The sequence below is a fragment of the Schistocerca americana genome, chromosome 9, assembly GCF_021461395.2.
Source record: "Schistocerca americana isolate TAMUIC-IGC-003095 chromosome 9, iqSchAmer2.1, whole genome shotgun sequence".
Lineage (NCBI taxonomy): Eukaryota > Metazoa > Arthropoda > Insecta > Orthoptera > Acrididae > Schistocerca > Schistocerca americana.
In genome coordinates, this window is record NC_060127.1 from 76,574,023 (window position 1) to 76,592,768 (window position 18,746).

General features: G+C 44.4%; 1 pseudogene; it reads left to right on the top strand.

Moving 5' to 3' along the window:
* Window positions 1–3,706: 3,706 nt before the first annotated feature.
* On the top strand, window positions 3,707–3,824 carry LOC124551461 (annotated as a pseudogene).
* Window positions 3,825–18,746: the final 14,922 nt, after the last annotated feature.

Here is an 18,746-nt window from a genome sequence, read left to right on the forward strand (position 1 = left end):
AACTTGTTGTGGAATGTTATCTGTCCCTTCTGCCATTATTCGGTCTTCAGTCTTCCAAAGCTCTTTTAAATTCCAATTCTAAAACTGGATCTCATATCTCTTCCCTGTCGACTCCTTTTTCTTCTTCTATCACGTCATCAGGCAAATCTTCCCCCCTGTAGAAGCCTTCAGTGAACTCTTTCCACCTATCTGCTCCCTCCTCTGCATTGAACACTGGAGTTCGCATTGTACTCTTAATGTTACCCCCCTCGCTTTTAATTTCACCATAGTTTGTTTTGAATTCCTATATGCTGAGTCTATGCTTCGGACAATCATTTCTTTTTCGATTTCTTCACATTTCTCATGCAGCCATTTCTCCTTGGCTACCCTTTGCTTCCTATTTATTTCATTACTAAGTGACTTGTCTTTCTGTATTCCTGAATTTCCCTTAATATTTTTGTAATCCCCTCTTTCATCGATCAACTCTAGTATTTCTTCGGTTGCCCTTGGTTTCTTCGCAGTTGCCTCTTTATACCTACACTTTTCTTTTCGACTCCTTAGATTGCCCTGTTTTGAGTTGTCCATTGCTCTTCAAGTGAACTGCCTACTTTGCTATTCCTTATCGCAGTATCTATTGAATCCGAGAACGTATATCATCGTTCCTTTGTAGTTCCATATCGCACTTCCTTGAGCATCGACTCTTCCTGACTAGTCTCTTAAACTTTTCCCTGCTCTTTATCAGGGCCACATTGTGATCTGAGTCTATGTCTGCTCCTGGGTACGCTTTAAAATCCAGTATGTGATTTCGGCATTCCTGTCTGACCATGATGTCATCTAAATGAAATCTTCCAGTATCCTCCGGCCTTTTCCAAGTATACGTCTTTCCTTGTGGTTCTTGAAGAAAGCATTCGCTATTACCAGCTGAAATTTAATGCAGGACTCAATTAGTCTTTCTTCTCTCTCATTTTTAGTACCAAGCCCATATTCTCCACCAACCCTTTGTTCTGTTCCTTTCCCTACAACTGCATTCCATTCCCCCACGACTATTAGATTTTCACCTCCCTCTACGTACTCAATTACCCCTTCAAAACCCTCTTATACTTTCTCCACCTCTTCATTTTCTGCTTGCGTCAGCATGTACACCTGAACTTCTTTGTCGTTGTTGGTTTGCTATCAATTCTAATGAGAACAACCCTATCACTGAATTGTTCACAGTAACTCACTCTCTGCCCTATCTTCCTGTTCGTAACGAATTCTACTGCCGCTACACAATTTTCTGCTGCTGGTGATGTTAGCTATACTCATCTGGCCAGAAATCCTCGTCTTTTTTCCATTTCATTTCACTGACCCACAGCATATCTAGACTGAGCGTTAGCATTTCCTTTTTCAGATTCTCTGACTTTCCTGCCACGTTCAAATTTCTGACGTTCCACGCCCCGACTTGTAGAACGTTAGCCTTTCGTTGGGCCGAGCGAGGTGGCGCAGTGCCCAGCACTCTGGACTCGCATCCGGGAGGACGACCATTCGATCCCGCGTCCGGCCATCCTGATTTAGGTTTCCCGTGATTTCCCTAAATTGCTCCAGGCAAATGCCGGGATGGTTCCCGTGGTGTGCGTACTGTAAGACCTTTGGTACACACACCATCAGATTATTTGACTTGTCGCTCTAACTAAGTAGGCGAGTGTCAGCAATATGTCTCGTGGTCTTATCGTGGCATGTTTATCTTCTGCCGTTAGGTCAGATGATAGAAATGCCACTTGCACGCTTAGAGTAGCAGATTGGCTCAAATGGTTCAAATGGCTCTGAGCACTATGGGACTTAACATCGGAGGTCATCAGTCACCTAGAACTTAGAACTACTTAAACGTAACTAACCTAAGGACATCACACACATCCATGCCCGAGGCAGGATTCGAACCTGCGACCGTAGCGGTCGCGCGGTTCCAAACTGAAGCGCCTAGAACAGCTCGGCCACTCCGGCCGGCAGTAGCAGATTGACGGTGACCAACTTTAAACAGAACTTGATTAATTTTCACACACATTTATTAAAATAATAACAATCATAAGCCTTACTTAACTTGATTCTGGATGCTATTTACAGTTGACAATCTGAAGTTCCTTTGGTCTTGGTACGTTAATCTTATTCTCACATATCTCTGATACTTGACAAAGTGTCTATACATTTGTCTTCATGGCTAAGTACAGGAATATGATAATCGTATTAGGCGCAGACTGAAACTTGACTACAGACTAATGCAGACTGACTAATCGGAGGTCTGTACACTCGTTATAATACCTCGAGCGTTCAGGTATCACTGCGCGAGTGTGATCCGCGAGGAGAAAAGGTTCTACGTTAGCAGCAATCTCACTGGCTGCATTACGTATTAATACGCGGATCAGCGGAAGCAGAATTTGGTCCGTCTCTAAGACAGCGCCATCTCATAGTGCGGAGACGGACGAGCGCTGCGCCTGTGCTATTGTGCTTAGCGGGGCGCGCTCTAGTGGGAAAGTTGTGTACGCGCTGACTACGCGGAACTATGTACACAACAGTTCCTTTGAAAGGGAGTGGCCAACTTCCTTCCCCGTCCTTCCCTAATCCTATAAGACTGATGACCTGGCTGTCTGGTCTCCTTCCCCAAAAACAACCCAACACAACCCCTTTCGTTGGTTATTCAGTCTTTTTGTCCTTGTCACGTCCCCCTTGGCTGTCTCCTCCCAGAGATCCGAATGGGGGACTAGTATGGAATCTTTTGCCAAAGGAGAGACCAACCATCATGACAGTTTCTCATTTACAGGCCACATTTCCTGTGGATACACATTATGTGTCGTTAATACAATGATTTCCTCTGTCTTCTTCATCCTCATGGCGTTGATCATTGCTCATTCTTCCGCCTTTAGGGGCAGTTTCCCACCCCAAGGACAAGAGGTTCTCCCAAATCTCGGTCCGCTCTTTGACAAGGCCGTTGACTTCTTATGCCAGAAGCCTTTGGCCGCCATTGCTACTGATCTTTATTCAGCATTCAAGCGGTGCTGGGATTCGAATCCGAGACCGAGGACGTTTACTTATCAAAGACGCTACTCCCTGTGGCCTTGTCAGATGTGACCCGATTTCAGCTGTCAAGAGCTGACGGTAGGGATCAAGTGTGACGCAGACCCCACGAAGGCATGGACCCATATTGTCAGCAAGGCTAGCTGGTGGTGGCTCTGTAATGGTGTTGGCTATGTTTACATGGAATGAACAGGGTCTTCCAGTAGAAATGGTTATGTTCGGCTACTTGGGGACCATTTGCAGCCACGATGCAACTTTTATGGATGGCAATGCGGCATGTCACCGAGCCACAACTATTCGCAATTTGGTTGAAGGCCATTCTGAACAATTCGAACAAATGATTTGCCACCCAGATCGCCCGACGTGAATTCCATCGAATATTTATGGGACGTAATCAAGATGTGAGTTCGTGCTCAAAGTCCTGCACTGGCAACACTTTCGCAGTTGTGGACATTGTACAGGCAGCATGGGTCAGTAATTCTGCAGGGCTTTTCCAGCGACTTGTTGAGCCCATGCTACGCTGACCTGCTGCTCTACTCTGGGCAGTAGGAGGTCCGACACGATATTGGGAGGTGTCCCTTCAATTTTGTCACCTTAATGTATTATGCCTGGTTTTTCATCAAATGCATGAAAATACTTCATAACTATGTTTACTAATTATAGTTATTCATCTGGACAAGTCAACGGCCTTGCCGCAGTGGATACACCGGTTCCCGTCGGATCACCGAAGTTAAGCGCTCTCGGGCGTGGCCGGCACTTGGATGGGTGACCATCAGGGCCGCCATGCGCTGTTGCCATTTTTCGAGGTGCACTCAGCCTCGTGATGTCAATTGAGGAGCTACTCGACCGACTAGTATTGGCTCCGGTCAAAGAAAACCATCGTAATGACTGGAAGAGCGGTGCGCTGTCCACACGTCCCTCCTATCTGCATCCTTATCTGAGGATGACATGGCGGTCGGACGGTCCTGATGAGCCACTTGTGCCCTGAAGACGGAGTGCATATCATATCATATTGTTCTGAACTGAGATAGCATGATTTGATTACTTTGTCGTGGATGTAGGCTTCATTATTCTCACTCTTGCCACAGAGCCTCGAAGAATTATTTTCAGGTGCACTCTTTGTTTTCAAGAATTTTATCTTAATAATCTGATAATATTCACCATCTGGGATTAGTATTAAATCAGCTACGATATGTTTCTCCTGAGTCCACAAATAGTATTTACCCAAAAAAAAGTCTAATATTACTTCCATTTCTCAGGAAAACTCTATACCAAGTTGTAAGATGGCAGAATAGAATAAATGGTCAGGTTCGCATCTCAAGAGCTTTATACATCACAACGGGAAGGTGAATATGACACCTAACTTAATTCGGCGTTTATGAGCAATTTTGCCTATCGGTATGTAATGCAAAATGGGATGACACTCAATCGACGGTAATTAGCACACCGTTCCTATATAATGCTTGTGTATGAGCAGCATGTACAACAAGCAGCGAGAGGCGTTTTAGTTTGGAATTCAGAGTGGCGAGAGCAGAAGCAAGATCGTGCCACATGAGATACAACGGAAACCACTCAAAGGGGTTTCCCAAGCCAGGTCAATAACCGACCGTGTGACTTAGAAGGGGAGAGCGAGTTAACGGGCCATCTGAGGGAGGACAGGACAGAAAGCTTTTAAAAAACTGAGTTTCAGAATTGCCGGTGTATACTAACAAGAGCAGTGACGCATTTTCGATCACATGTCCAGCGAGTGGTACACACGTGAGAGACAATGTACGCATTTTGACGTCTGGTGGGGGCACAAAACGTCCGATTGATGGAAACGCACTAGGAAGGAGTAAAGAGCCGAAGTTTCGACGTAGTTTAATGGTAGGGCCCTTGTAATCGGTAGAGAGAGTTTCCACAAAGTAAGAGGATAATTGGTCGAAAAAAGCTGTGGGGAGTTTGGCTATGAGAAAGACAAGAAAATTTTGAGGGGAACTCTTCTCTAAATTGGCGTCAAGTGCAGAATGGAGCGCATAACGCTCTGTACGATGCAGAGAAGAAATTTGTGTGAACGCTGCGTTCACAGCGGCAGACATCCAGCTAGAAATTAGCTGTAGCATCGTTTAGCTCCAACTGTGGAGAAACGAACCAGCCAATTAGTTAACTGTTCTTGCGAGAACTGAGACGGCATTATAATATGCACGCTGCTCCAGCCATGCACGTGTGTATACCCATATTCTAAGACTAGGGATGAGTACATGTTTTCTCGCATAACGAGAAACATAGGGAGAGTTTATGCTGAAAAAAAATTCAGCAAAGGTTTTAATTAGTTTTACAGGAATTTCTCCGTCTAGCAGACGGTGGCTGATCACAGCTTAAGGTAAATACCGCGTGCAGAGGTGTGAACTAGTTGGTTCACCAGCTTGCGTCCACTGTAAACTCGAGCGACGTTGGGTAATCTTTTGATTAATTTGTCACATAACTAGCCATCCATCGTAGACTTGATTGTCATCCTAAAAATAATACCGAACTATGAACCGGAATCGGATGATTTATCATAGTACTGACCAATATCATAACGAAACCGTAAGAATAATTTTGTAAAGAAACTTCCAGTTAAACTTTAATATTGTCGTATTTAGGATAATTTAATTTTCTGAGAGTTAATATTTAATATTGTTGTGTTTAGGATTATTTCACTTTTGATTTTGACGAGATGCGTTATCCTGACAACTGTTTTAACATTGTCACATTGTAAACTGTGTAAAAGCCTGTGTTTCTATGCCAGTATTGAGACATTAAAAATGTCATTTCAACTTACAAAGTTCCTCAGTCACAGAAAAAGAAAAACCGAAAATATCACGATACAAAGTATACATTCGTTTAAGAGATGGCTCAGGATTAGGAATGGTCATAACATAGCTCATTTTCCTATTATAACAACCACTAGTGTCTGCCACTTCATAGGAAGCAATTTTACACCTGTAGCTCCGGTTGTACGATAATTCTGTACCAGGTAAGACGGCACTTCGTTTATCTCCTTAATATTGTTGTATAAATTCTGTGATATGAGATTAACAGAGGCACCTGTGTCTAGAATAATCGAAACAGGAATTTTCCCATATATGGCTTTAACTGTAACTTGAAATAATTCTTGTGGGATATTGGAACACTTGTGTTGATCTGTACTCAGTTTATCTCTTGTATCAGATCCGTCATTATCTTAACAGGTTAACGCTATTGCCCTAATTGTCTCACCCAATGAAACGAACAGTGTTGGGGTGCTTAGTGTGGTCGGAACTAGTCACTTTGATGATATTTGCAGACGGGACCTGATTTTACCAACTATCAGTTGGGCAATGCTGACTGTGATTGCTCCGAATTATTGATAATCCCTTGGTTTTGGTTTCCATTACGTGAATTCCAGTAAACGTTGTTGTTGTTTCTATAGAACTATACGCTATCGTTTCCTTGGTACCCAGGACGATATCGATTATTGTACCTTCTTCTGTTGTTATTTAGATTCGGCGGACAGTGGTCAGTACATTGTGCATTATCCCCATGTGACAGGAGATGACGTCACTGGGGCAGTAAGATAGCCAATTCAGCTGGCCTGAATTAGAATGTTGTAGGATATCATCAGGTACATGTGCTGATTCCTCGTGAATGTATTTAGAATTCTCAACACATCTTTATAAGAAATTGGCTCATCCATTCAGTGAGTTTTGTGTGCTTCTCAAAATATCTGTGGAGGATACCCCGTTTGGCATTAAATGGATCAGGATTGAACACTTGGGTTCCTGAGTCTTTCCTGCAGGCACTCTGACTAGTATGTAGATAAAAATTCTCTCTTATTCTGTTCGTACATTTGGCATGATTCTGCCATATAAGTTGCCCAAAGGGCGCCGTCATCCTGATTATAGCCTGGTGTGAAGCGAATTTTTTGCTGTTCGGGATTGAGGTAGCACATCTCTGAAGGCCTTTACGTGCACAGCTGGATGGGGGCACGTATATCCGGCAAATAAAGCTGAAATTATCTGTGCTTAATTAAACCTTCTTCAAGTAGGATAGATGATAGTGAAGATGCAACCCCTACTTCTTACAGTCCTTGGTTTGGCGATAAATCACCAGTATTCATTTCGCTACCGTACATTGCATGATAAATGCAGCTTGACTATTATAGCTGTCACGTTTTATTAGCAATTTGTAGGGTGCCCTGAATTATTCCTCTAACCGCAGACGGTTCCTGTTGCACGGTTGTGATTTGCGTTGTAACTTGGTCATGCCAGTCTGGTAAATCTCTGCTTAGAGTAGATTTTATATGTGATAATTCTGACTTTACTGATTCACTGGATTTGTCCCATTCAGATATAGCGGCTGTTACCAAATCATTTACCACACTTTGTAATTCTGAATCAAGTTTACAAGTAGATTCTGCATTCTTGTATGAAAGCTGCTGCAAAAATTCATTAACAATGTGCTCGCATTGATCATCAAATTCTTTTTGTTTTTTAACCCAATGCTCCTCCACAAAAGTGTCAACTTTGTTTTCTAACTTTTCTCGTTAAACAAACAACGTATAACTTCTGAAAGACCACGGCTTTCAGCTGCCTTTAGCTCTAAAACTTCGTCTGTTAATGAATTACACTGAAGTGATAAATTATTAAAATTAGTAGTCAGTTGTGTTAAATCATTGGATTGTTTTCTTAATTGCGTTGATGTATTATTAAAGTTCGTTTGTTGTTCAGTTTTAAGATATTTTATACTTTCTTCCACTGCTTGAGAACTTTGTAAGATTGGTGTAACTGGGTCAGCTGGCTGAATAATTATTTGCATATTCGATTCACGTGAAGTATCATCCATTGGAACATTTACGTCCAATGAAACTTCATCAGGCTGAATAATTACGCTACCTGAAGGACTGTCTAACTAAACATCACCTTCAGTGTTAGCGAATTGGCTTTGTTCCATGTTAAGTTCCATGCTATTATTTCAACCGTAGCCGTTTTATTAATCCTCCCTATTTTCACCATAATGCTAAAGTAAGTAGAAAACGTTTAAAAACATTTGAATGAATTGTGATCTGAAAGAACATCTACTTGGTAATAGTGCATAACATTCACACGTATCTTAATCAATAATTAAATGTCGTGCATACAACAATGTAACGTGAAGTCGCCATTACGTACTATATGTAACTAAAACAGTCATCGTGTGGCTGAAAAAGTCATCGACTAGTAAAATTATATTTTTTGAATTTTTTTTTTCATGATGGACGAAGATCTTGATGTTATAGTCAGCATGCATGTGAAGGATAGACAAAAAAAGCAGCCGTCCTTGCCATAAGTAGTGAGGTGTTATAGATTCTGTGTAACAGTTCCTTTTTCTAATTTCGTCGTAATTATTACCGAGCGGGCTGGCGCAGTGGTTCGAGAGGACGACGGTTCAAACCCGGCTCTGGCCGTTCAGATTTAGGTTTTCCATGATTTCCCTAATTCGCTCCAGATAAATGCCGCGATGGGTCCTCCCACAGGACAGGGCCGATTTCCTTCCACATCCGTGACACAATCCGAGCTTGTGCTCCATATTTACTGACCTCGATATCGACGCGACACTAAACACAATCTTCCTTCCTTCCTTCAATAAATATTTCCTTCCCTTTTATTTATTCTCTGCCTCGTTCGGTTGTTCTTTAGTCTTTACTCCGTAATAGCTCACCTCCATCAATGTACTGGACATGAAACATAAATACAAAATATGTAAGATATCTACAAGTAAAATCAGTGAAAAAACAGTCGAGATCGGGATGATACTGTGGTCAACTGACTGTTGTACGCATCGTCAACTTTAGCTGATGGTTCTGTCTGAAGATGGTATAAGCCTAGGCCGAAACTGGTCATTTTAATAAAATACCATCGCGATCTCGACTGCTTTTCACTGATTTTATACAGTTTAAAAGAGCGCTGCTTACCAAAAATGATATCAAAAATTTCGAACATCAGTAAGTCCTGTAGCCGTCACTCAATATAGCTCCATTTTCTCTTGAACTGACTATTAAAGACTGATTCTATTTGATTACTGTCAAGAAGAGAAAGCGGAAGCAACTTAATTACGGGGCGGGGGGATGCTCAGGGGTAAATCGGCGTAATCAGAAATTGTCGACTAGTTGCTAACAGGGTGACGTATGAACACGAGAAAAAAATATCAGAAATTCAGTACCAGAATTTGTTTTGCACTGCAATACTTCCTTAAAGGGTATCGTATTTGGTAATATGAATGTAGAGTAAGTGTAGATTCTTCTATTCACTATGCGATGTGCATTGCCTGCAGCAATGGTGGCCGATCAATAGCATCATCATGTTAGTAACATCCAAATTAACTCGGATCTCACTGTTAAAACAGACCGCAAAAACATATGAAAATCAAAGTTAGGACAAGAAAAAATGATAGTACTAATCAGAAACATTGGAAATCAATATTATTAGTCTAATTAATAAAAAGAAAAATACGAGAGCACCTGATGCCAGCAGTACGGACACAGAAAGCCGACGAGAAAATGGAAGAGGAAGCTGATCAAGATTAAGCAACTTTTTTAAACGTAAAATCAGAACGAAATTCCGAGCATAGATTTTATAAGTCTACAAATACACTACTGGCCATTAAAATTGCTACACCAAGTAGAAATGCAGATGATAAACGGGTATTCATTGGACAAATATATTATACTAGAACTGACATGTGTTTACATTTTCACGCAGTTTGGGTGCATAGATCCTGAGAAATCAGTACCCAGAACAACCACCTCTGGCCGTATTTAAAGGCCTTGATACGCCTGGGCATTGAGTCAAACAGAGCTCGGATGGCGTATACAGGTACAGCTGCCCATGCAGCTTCAACACGATACCACAGTTCATCAAGAGCAGTGACTGGCGTATTGTGACGAGCCAATTGCTCGGCCACCATACGTTTTAAATTGGTGAGAGATCTGGAGAATGTGCTGGCCAGGGCAGCAGTCGAACATTTTCTGTATACAGGAAGGCCCGTACAGGACCAGCAACATGCGGTCGTGCACTATCCTGCTGAAATGTAGGGTTTCGCAGGGATCGAATGAAGGGTAGAACCACGGGGCGTAACACATCTGAAATGTTACATCCACTGTTCAAAGTGCCGTCAGTGCGAACAAGAGGTGACCGAGACGTGTCACCAATGGCACCCCACACTATCACGCCGGGTGATACACCAGTATGGCGATGACGAATACACGCTTCCAATGTGCGCTCACCGCGATGTCGCCAAACACGGATGCGACCATCATGGTGCTGTAAAAAGAACCGGGATTCATCCGAACAAATGACGTTTTGCCATTCGTGCACCCAGGTTCGTCGTTGAGTATACCATCGCAGGCGCTCCTGTCTGTGATGGAGCGTCAAGGGTAACCGCAGCCATGGTCTCCTAGCTGATAGTCCATGCTGCTGCAAACGACGTCGAAATGTTCGTGCAGATGGTTGTTGTCTTGCAAACGTCCCCATCTGTTGACTCAGGGATCGAGACGTGGCTGCACAATCTGTTACAGCCATGCGGGTGAGATGCCTGTCATCTCGACTGCTAGTGATACGAGGCCGTTGGTATCCAGCACGGCGTTCCGTATTACCCTCCTGAACCCACCGATTCCATATTCTGCTAACAATCATTGGATTTCGACCAACGCGAGCAGCAATGTCGCGATACGACAAACCGCAATCGCGATAGGCTACAATCCGACCTTTATCAAAGTCGGAAATGTGATGCTACGCATTTCTCCTCCTTACACAAGGCATCACAACAACGTTTTACCAGGCAACGCCGGTCAATTGCTGTTTGTGTATGAGAAATCGGTTGGAAACATTCCTCGCGTCGGCACGTTGTAGGTGTCGCCACCGGTGCCAACCTTGTGTGAATGCTCTGAACAGCTAATCATTTGCATATCACAGTATCTTCTTGCTGTCGGTTAAATTTCGCGTCAGTAGCACGTCATTTTCTTGGTGTAGCAATTTTAATGGCCAGTAGTGTGTTTTAACAGCATCAAAGAGCTTGTTCACATGTTTTTTACCTATTGTTCTGTTTTTCTGTCCATGTATCGTGTGGCGGAGAAATATGGGTGGTACGGCCTACAGAGCTCTATATGATCACATATGGTGGAAGATTTGGCTAGAGACTGGTTTGGCGCTCTGTCGACTTCAATGACGGAGCAGGTTCTGTCTTTAAGACAGTGGACTTACACGCTTATGACGTGACCTAGTGAGCTGCATATTCCAGCGTGCGTTCTCCCACGATGCGCAGGACTCATCCCAGGTTTCATGGTGTCGATGGTGTCGGGAGGTCATTAGTTTCAACCCGCGGTCACATCTGGTGTTCCGTCCGGATAAAGCAACTTGTGCCCAGTTCACTGCGCAGACAGTCTCCTTCCCTCTGCTATTGCCGATCCACAGAAAGTGATCTACTTTCACAGTGGGGAAATGCTGGACAACACACTACTGATGCAGCGCAACATTCCTGTCGTGTTGAACAACAGCTGCGCTGGCCAGCAAGACCAGCTGACCACTCGCCAGTTGAACACGTAAGGGACATGACGAAGCGGGAACTTTGCCGCTCCCCAAGGGCTGCGACAAACATTGCCGAATGTGCAAGACACTTAGGACAGTCTATCACTGGATGCCGCTCGGCACTTTTATGAACTATAGAAATGAAATGACACAATTTAAGGCACTTAACTGGCATTATATACAGGGTGGTCCGTTGACCGTCACCGGGTCAAATATGTGACGAAATAGGCATCAAACGAAAAAACTACAAACAAGGGAACCTCCCCATCGCACCCCCCTCAGATTTAGTTATAAGTTGGCACAGTGGATAGGCCTTGAAAAACTGAACACATATCAATCGAGAAAACAGGAAGAAGTTGTGTGGAACTATGAAAAAAATTAGTAAAATATACAAACTGAGTAGTCCATGGGCAAGATAAGCAACATCAAGGACACTGGCACTCAAGGAGCCCCGTGCTCGCGTGGTTAGCGAGAGCAGCTACGGAATGAGAGGTCCTAGGTTCAAGTCTTCCCTCGAGTGAAAAAGTTTAATTTTTTATTTATGTGACAAACTCTTATGTTTTCATCACTTTTTTGGAAGTGATTATCACATCCACAAGAAAACCTAAATCGGGCAAGGTAGAAGAATCATTTTCCCCTTTCGCCAAGTGTACAAGTTAGATGAGTCGACAACATACTCCTGTCATGTGACGCACATGCCGTCACCAGTGTCGTATAGAATACATCATACGTGGTTCCCGTGGAGGAATCGGTTGACCTATGACCTTGCGATCAAATGTTTTCGGTTCGCATTGGAGAGGCACGTCCTTTCGTCTACTAATCGCACGGTTTCGCGGTGCGGTCGCAAAACACAGACACTAAACTTATTGCAGTGAACAGAGACCAGAGACGTCAATGAACGAACGGACAGATCATCACTTTGCGAAAATAAAATTTTCGGTTGAGGGAAGACTTGAACCAAGGACTTTTCATTCCGCAACTACTCACGCTAACCACGGGACCACGGCGCTCCTAAGCGTATATTCTCCTTGATGTTGCTTATCTTGCGCATGGACTACACAGTTTGTATATTTTGCTTATTTTTTTCACGGTTCCAGACAACTTCTTCCTGTTTTCTCGATTGATCTGTGTTCAGTTTTTCAAGCCCTATCCACTGTGCCAACTTATAACTGAATCTGAGGGGGGTGCGATAGGGAGGTTCCCTTGAAAGAACGAAACTCGTCTAGCTTGAAGGGGGAAACCAGATGGCGCTGTGGTTGGCCCGCTAGATGGCGCTGCCTTACGTCAAACGGATGTCAACTGCGTTTTTTCAAATAGGAACCCCCATTTTTATTACATATTCGTGTAGTACGTAAAGAAATATGAATGTTTTAGTTGGATCACTTTTTTCGCTTTGTGATGGACGGCGCTGTAATAGTCACAAACGTATAAGTACATGATATCACGTAACATTCCCCCAGTGCGGACGGTATTTGCTTCGTGATATATTACCCGTGTTAAAGTGGACCGTTTACCAATTGCGGAAAAGGTCGATATCGTGTTGATGTATGGCTATTGTGATCAATATGCCCGACGGGCGTGTGCTATGTATGCTGCTCGGTATCCTGGACGACATCATCCAAGTGTCCGGACCGTTTGCCGGATAGTTACGTTATTTAAGGAAACAGGAAGTGTTCAGCCACATGTGAAACGTCAACCACGACATGAAACAAATGATGATGCCCAAGTAGCTGTTTTAGCTGCTGTCGCGGCTAATCCGCACATCAGTAGCAGATAAATTGTGCGAGAATCGGGAATCTCAAAAACGTCGGTGTTGAGAATGCTACATCAACATCGATTGCACCCGTACCATATTTCTATGCACCAGGAATTGCATGGCGACAAGTTTGAACGTCGTGTACAGTTCTGCCGCTTCGCACAAGAGAAATTACGGGACGATGACAGATTTTTTGCACGCGTTCTATTTAGCGACGAAGCGTCATTCACCAACAGCGGTAACGTAAACCGGCATAATATGCACTATTGCGCGACGGAATATCCACGATGGCTGCCACAAGTGGAACATCAGCGACCTTGCGGATCAATGTATGGTGCAGCATTATGGGAGGAAGGATAATTGGCCCCCATTCTATCGATAGCAATCTAAAAGGTGCAATGTATGCTGATTTCCTACGTAATGTTCTACCGATGTTACTACAAGATGTTTCACTGCATGACAGAATGGCGATGTACTTCCAACATGATGGATGTCCGGCACATAGCTCGCGTGCGGTTGAAGCGGTATTGAATAGCATATTTCATGACACGTGGATTGGTCGTCTAAGCACTATACCATGGCCCGAACGATCACCGGATCTGACCTCCCCGGATTTCTTTCTGTGGGGAAAGTTGAAGGATATTTGCTATCGTGATCCACCGACAACGCCTGACAACATGCGTCAGCGCATTGTCAATGCATGTGCGAACATTATGGAAGGCGAACTACTCGCTGTTGAGAGGAATGTCGTTACACGTATTGCCAAATGCACTGAGGTTGACGGACGTCATTTTCAGCATTTATTGCATTAATGTGGTATTTACAGGTAATCACGCTGTAACAGCATGCGTTCTCAGAAATGAATTGTTCACAAAAGTACATTTATCACATTGGAACAACCGAAATAAAATGTTCAAACGTACCTGCGTTCTGTATTTTAATTTAAAAAACCTACCTGTTACCAACTGTTCGTCTAAAATTGTGAGCCATAGGTTTGTGACTATTACAGTGCCATCTGTCACAAAGCGAAAAAAGTGATCCAACTAAAACATTCATATTTCTTCACGTACTACATGAATATGTAATAAAAAATAGGGGTTCCTATTTTTAAAAAACGCAGTTGACATCCGTTTGACGTAAGGCAGCGCCATCTAGCGGGCCAACCATAGTGCCATCTGGTTTCCCCCTTCAAGCTAGACAAGTTTCGGGCTTTGTAGTTTTTTCGTTTGACGCTTATTTCGTGAGATATTTGGTCCTGTCACGATCAATGGACCACCCTGTGGATATTGTTTCGTGCATAAAGACTGAAGCTACGAGTGAAAATTTGTATCGAAGCCGGCAATCGAACCCGGGTTCCATACTTACTAGGCAGGTGCTTCAAAATGGCTCTGAGCCCTATGGGTCATCAGTCTCCTAGACATAGAACTTCTTAAACCCAACTAGTCTGGCTGGATTCGAACCTGCGACCGCAGCAGCCGCGCGGTTCCTGACTGAAGCGCCTAGAGCCGCTCGGCCACGGCGGCTGGCTAGGGAGGTCCATTAGCCACTAAGCCGCATTGGCACAGTGGTTCACACAACTGCATGGATTTGGAATTTGGATCGTGGAGGGAAGCGCGACAGGATAATCCATGCAGCTGTGTGATCCGCTATGCCAAGGTGGCTTTGTGGCTAATGCGCCTGCCTAGTACGCACGAAACACAGGTTCGATTCCAGGCTTTGGTGAAGATTTACTCGCCTCTTCAGTGTACACTGTAGAGCCAGGGGAACTGGTACACGTACTCAGTATCGTGTAGGGACCCGCGAGAACGCAGAAGTGCCGCAACACGACTTGACATGGACTCCACTAATGTCTGAAGTGGTACTGGAGGGAATTAACACCACGAATCCTCCAGGGTTGTCCATAAATCCGTAAGAGGGGGTGGATATCTCTTATGAACAGCATGTTGCAAGGCATACCAGATATGCTCGCTAATGTTCATGTCTGGGGAGTCTGATGGCCAGAGAAAGTATTTAAACTCAGAGGAGTCTCCCTGGAACCACTCTGTAGCAATTCTGGACGTCTTGGTGTCGCATTGTCCTGCTGGTACGGCCCAAGTTATAGGAATGCACAATGGACATGAATGGATGCAGGTAATCAGACAGGATGCTTACGTACGTGTCACCTGTCAGAGTCGTATCTGGGCGTATCAGGGGTCCCATATCACTCCAACTGCACACGCCCAACACCATTACAGAGCCTCCACCAGCTTGAACAGTCCCCTGCTGACATGCTGCGTCCTTGGATTCATAAGGTTGTATCCATACTCTCCTATGTCCATCCGCGCGATACAATTTGACACGAGACTCGTCCGACCAGGCAGCATGTTTCCAGGCATCAACAGTCCAATTTCGGTGTTGATGGACCCAGAAGAGGCTTTATGCTTTGTGTCGTGCGGTCATCAAGGGTACAGGAGTGGGCCTTCGGCTCTGAAAGCCCATATCGATGATGTTTCGTTGAATGGTTCGCACGATGACACTTGATGGCCCAGCGTTGAAATCCGCAGCAGTTTGCGGAAATGTTGCACTTCTCTCACACTTTTCAGTCGTCGTCGGTCCCGTTTTTCCGGCCGCAGTGCTGTCGGAGATTTAATGTTTTACCGTATTCCTGATATTCACTGTACGATCGTGAAATGGACTTCATTGCTACCTCGAAGATGCTGTGTCCCATCTCTCTCGCGCCGACTATAACACCACGTTCAAACTCTCTTAAATCTTGATAACCAGCCATTATAGCGGCAGTAACCGACCTAACAACTGCGCTGGACACTTATCGTCGACGGCAGCTGCGTATTCTGCCTGTTTACAGATCTTAGTTTCCTTGGCGCTTCAGTGTACATAAAAAAACCTTTATAATCATTTGCATATGAAAATCTGCGAAGCCGCCAGAAAGCGTACACTGTGCACTGATGGAACTGTTTGGTCACCCCTTAATGTGACGTGTGATTCATTTGGTCTTGATTTGTTACCACCCTATTCCTACAATGAAGAACGTCATCTCACTTGTTAATAAAATGACGTCGCTGAGGGTGCTGCATTTTTTCCGCCGTTGTAGTTTTTGAGGGCTGCGCATGTTTGTTTTTGACCTGCCTACACCGGACTGTTTGAACAACCTTGTAGATGGGTGACACGCGGAACTCTGCTTTACGTTTGGCGTGCAATCTTCAGACGATATACTGCCACCTGGGAAAAACCCACCGTGGTTCAACAACAAAGTTAGGAAACTACTGCGAAAGCAAAGAGAGCTTCACTCTAAATGTAAACGCAGCCAAAACCTCTCAGACAAACAGAAGCTAAACGACGTCAAAGTTAGCGTAAGGAGGGCTATGCGTGAAGCGTTCAGTGAATTCGAAAGTAGAATTCTATGTACCGACTTGACAGAAAATCCTAGGAAGTTCTGGTCTTACGTTAAATCAGTAAGTGGCTCGAAACAGCATATCCAGACACTCCGGGATGATGATGGCATTGAAACAGAGGATGACACGCGTAAAGCTGAAATACTAAACACCTTTTTCCAAAGCTGTTTCACAGAGGAAGACCGCACTGCAGTTCCTTCTCTAAATCCTCGCACAAACGAAAAAATGGCTGACTTCGGAGTAAGTGTCCAAGGAATAGAAAATCAACTGGAATCACTCAACAGAGGAAAGTCCATTGGACCTGACGGGATACCAATTCGATTCTACACAGAGTACGCGAAAGAACTTGCCTCCCTTCTGACAGCCGTGTACCTCAAGTCTCTAGAGGAACAAAAGGTTCCAAATGATTGGAAAAGAGCACAGGTAGTCCCAATCTTCAAGAAGGGTCGTCGAGCAGATGCGCAAAACTATAGACCTATATCTCTGACGTCGATCTGATGTAGAATTTTAGAACATGTTTTTTGCTCGCGTATCATGTCGTTTTTGGAAACACAGAATCTACTCTGTAGGAATCAACATGGATTCCGGAAACAGCGATCGTGTGAGACCCAACTCGCTTTATTTGTTCATGAGACCCAGAAAATATTAGATACAGGCTCCCAGGTAGATGCTATTTTCCTTGACTTCCGGAAGGCGTTCGATACAGCTCCGCACTGTCGCCTGATAAACAAAGTAAGAGCCTACGGAATATCAGACCAGCTGTGTGGCTGGATTGAAGAGTTTTTAGCAAACAGAACACAGTATGTTGTTATCAATGGGGAGACGTCTACAGACTTAAAGTAACCTCTGGCGTGCCACAGGGGAGCGTTATGGGACCATTGCTTTTCACAATATATATAAATGACCTAGTAGATAGTGTCGGAAGTCCCATGCGGCTTTTCGCGGATGATGCAGTAGTATACAGAGAAGTTGCAGCATTAGAAAATTGTAGCGAAATGCAGGAAGATCTGCAGCGGATAGGTACTTGGTGCAGGGAGTGGCAACTGACCGTTAACATAGACAAATGTAATGTATTGCGAATACATAGAAAGAAGGATCCTTTATTGTATGATTATATGATAGCGGAACAAACACTGGTAGCAGTTACTTCTGTAAAATATCTGGGAGTATGCCTGCGGAACGATTTGAAGTGGAATGATCATATACAATTAATTGTTGGTAAGGCGGGTGCCAGGTTGGGATTCATTGGGAGAGTGCTTAGAAAATGTAGTCCATCAACAAAGGAGGTGGCTTACAAAACTCTCGTTCGACCTATACTTGAGTATTGCTCATCAGTGTGGGATCCGTACCAGATCGGGTTGACGGAGGAGATAGAGAAGATCCAAAGAAGAGCGGCGCGTTTCGTCACAGGGTTATTTGGTAACCGTGATATTGTTACGGAGATGTTTATCAAACTCAAGTGGCAGACTCTGCAAGAGAGGCGCTCTGCATCGCGGTGTAGCTTGCTCGCCAGGTTTCGAGAGGGTGCGTTTCTGGATGAGGTATCGGATATATTGCTTCCCCCTACTTATACCTCCCGAGGAGATCACGAATGTAAAATTAGAGAGATTCGAGCGCGTACGGAGGCTTTCGGACAGTCGTTCTTCCCGCGAACCATACGCGACTGGAACAGAAAAGGGGGGTAATGACCGTGGCACGTAAAGTGCCCTGCGCCACACACCGTTGGGTGGCTTGCGGAGTATACATGTAGATGTAGATGTGGACCTGGTGATGTTCAGAGTGTTGGTGGACACGTTTTGGGTGAGTTTCCAGGTGATGAGGCCTTGGGGCTCCCTCTTGTCGGGGCACCAACGTATCCATTTGGTCACAACGTGGGTTTAGCGTGAGCACAAATGACGGAGAGTGTAAAGGCAGTCTCTGGGAGTCTCAGTTGCCCTCCGGTGAACACCGCAAGGCCTCTAGACGACGACCTTGGTGGACAAGGCTGTCGAACCCGTTCTGAATTTC